Source organism: Tachypleus tridentatus, chromosome 2 (assembly GCF_004210375.1).
Source record: "Tachypleus tridentatus isolate NWPU-2018 chromosome 2, ASM421037v1, whole genome shotgun sequence".
NCBI lineage: Eukaryota > Metazoa > Arthropoda > Merostomata > Xiphosura > Limulidae > Tachypleus > Tachypleus tridentatus.
This window is the reverse complement of record NC_134826.1, coordinates 126005164-126008397: the sequence shown is the minus strand read 5'-3', so window position 1 is coordinate 126008397 and position 3234 is coordinate 126005164.

Here is a 3234-nt window from a genome sequence, read left to right as displayed (position 1 = left end):
ACCAGAACACCTCTCAGTGTTAGTAGCTTTCCCAGGCTTTTTACTTGTTGGAAAAGTCACGAGGTTATACTGCAGCCAATCACAAGTGATGTTAAATACCAAAGTTGTACTGCGAATCTGAAAATGTTATACCAACAACAACAAAGAAACAGGAATCTGTGGGTAAAATTGATTGTAGCTTCAACTATATGTAGTTACTAAAAACTATATCGTAGGCAAAGAATATCCGTTCAACCGTTGATGTTTAAGAAGAAATATTGAGAACGCGCAGTTTTTTAAATAAACATTGAACTGATCCACAAATCAGCGGTATTCTATTACTCATGCATTCGTTCAAAATTTATGACATTTTACATGTTGAAGTGTTTGTAATTGAGCTATGTTTAGAAATATGTACAAGTAAATGTTAGAAAAAAAACAACAGACAACTAAGTTAAACATGGTCTGAAATAAAATGAAGTTTCTTCTTGAATTTCAAACGATGATACACAAAAACTGGTTTTCACTTGGCAAGATTGAACTTGCTGGTAGATGTACATATTTAGATGTGTCTGGCAGAGATGGACACCCTTTACCTTGTCATGGAAAATAGTCCAATATCATGCAGTTTTGATTGTTATCAAAACTGAAGACTTACTTATCTATCTTCTCTGATACACCGTACACATTTAATAAAATATTGAACTGAAAAGTAGATTTTTTAAAAGATTTTCTAAGAAAAATGTATTTGCGGAATAGGCACTGAAATTTTTCTGTATCTCCATATTTCCACTTGAACATTGTGACTACTTCAAATCTGTTCCGAATTATCCAAAATATTGTTTCTCGTGAGAAGTATTTTTTTTTTTCCTTTATACTAGAAATATGGTTTGGTTTGTTTTGCTTTTCGCGCAAAACTACTCGAGGTCTATCTGCGCTAGCCATCCCTAATTTAGCAGTGTAAGACTAGAGGGAAGGCAGCTAGTCATCACCACCCACCGACAACTCTTGGGCTCTTTTACCAACGAATAGTGGGATTGACAGTACATTATAACGTCCCCACGGCTGAAAAGGCGAGCATGTTTGCTGCGACCGGGATTCGAACCCGCGACCCTCAGATTACAAGTCGAGCGCCTTAACCAACCTGGCCATGCCAGGCCCTACAAATATGGGTTACAAGTTTCGCTGATGGTGTTCCAGGAGGTACGAGATTTCATTTCATGCATGGATGAAAATTTATTTTTTTGTAGGCCATGTAGGATTTATGCAAGTTTTAATTTGTTTTAATATTTCTTCTTTTCCAAGTGTTTCGTTTTTGTTTATATATCATTACAAACTAATTATAAAAATTTGTTTTGGCCACCTTCACCTTTATTCTTAAATAAATAATTGCTGTGAGGGGTGCGAGAACATATTAAATTTTTTTAGGTGTGCGGGGCATAAAAAAGGTTGGGAACCACTGTATTAGAATGTATCCAATAGGCCCAGCACGGCCAGATGGTAAGGGTGCTCGACTCATAATCTGAGGCTCATTGGATCTAATCTCCGTCACACCAGACATGCTCTCCCTTTCAACCGTGGGGGAGTTATAATGTCACGGTAAATCCCACTATTCGTTGGTAAAAGAGAGTGGCCCAAGAGTTGGCGGTGAGTAGTGATGACTAACTGCCTTCTCTCTAGTCATACGCTGAAATAAACAAACAAATCTACCCAATAACTTCAAATTATGACTTCTTCAGTACACATAACTTCCAAAAATATGAGCTTAGAAGATTGTTTTAGAAACCTATTATAATAAGAGAAGGAATAAGAGTTATTGTGATGATGCCACTAACGATTAATTAAGAGATATAAATATGAAGAAAAACGTTGAACTAGGATATAAACTGCCAAATTTTTATCATAAGTTTCTTGTTCAACTATATACTACATGGCAAAAAGTATGTGGACATCTGACCATCACATCCATATCTGCTTGTTGAACATCTCATTTCAAAACCATGGGTATTAATAAGGAGTTGGTCATTTCTTTGCTGCTATAAAAGCCTTCACTCTTCTGGGACGGTTTTTCACTAGATTTTGGAACATGGCTGCAGGTATTCGCTCCTATTGAGCCATAAAAGCATTGGTGCAGTCGAGCACTGTTGTCGGGCGAGAAGGGCTGACTCGTAGTCAGCGTTCCAATTCATCCCAAAGGTGTTCAGGTCAGGGATCTTGAAGGCCAGTCAAGTTGTTCCACACCAGCTGGACCTCTTTATGGACCTCGCTTTGTGCTGAAACAAAAAAGGACCTACTCCAAACTGTTGCTACAGAGTTGGAAGCACACAGCTCTCTAGAATGTCATTGTATGCTGTAGCATTAAAATTTCCCTTCACTGGAACTAAAGAAGCTAACTCAAATCATGAAAAACAGCCTCAAACCATTATTCCTCCTCCACAAAATTTTACAGTTGGCACTATGCATTCAGGCGGGTAGAGTTTTCCTGGCATCCGCCAAATTCTGAAGCGTCCGTCAGATTGTTAGATAGTGAAGTGTGATTCATCACTCCGTCCGACATTTGGCATTGTGCATAGTGATCTTAGGCTTGTGTGCTGCTGCTCGGCCATGGAAACACATTTCATGAAGCTCCCAACGAACAGTTCTTTTGCTAACGTTGCTTCCAGAGACAATTTGGAACTCGGTAGTGAGTGTTGTAATTGTGGACAGACGATTTTTTATGCGTTACTTGTTTCAGCACTCGGCGGTCCCCTTCTGTGAGCTTGTGTGGCTGAGCTGTTGTTGCTTCTAGACGTTTTTACTTTACAATAACAGCACTTACAGTTGATCGGGGCTGCTCTAACAGAGCAGAAATTTAACGAACTGATTTGTTGGAAAGGTGACATCCTCTGACAATGCCACGTTGAAAGTCACTGAGCTCTTCAGTATGACCCATTCTATCGTCAGTGTTTGTCTATGGAGATTACATGGCTGTGTGCTACATTTTATGCACGTGTTAGCAATAGGTGTGGCTGAAATAGCCGAACCCACTTATTAGAATGGGTGTTCATATACTTTTGGCCATGTAGTGTATCTTCACAATAGTTAAGTTCCCCGCTGGTACAGCGGAAAATTTACGGATTTACAACGCTAAAATCAGGGGTTCGATTCCCTTCGGTGGACTCAGCAGATAGCTCAGTGTGGCTTTGCTATAAGAAAACACACACACATAATCGTTAATGAAACTGAGTAGCATTCAATATGTTTATCAACATTGAA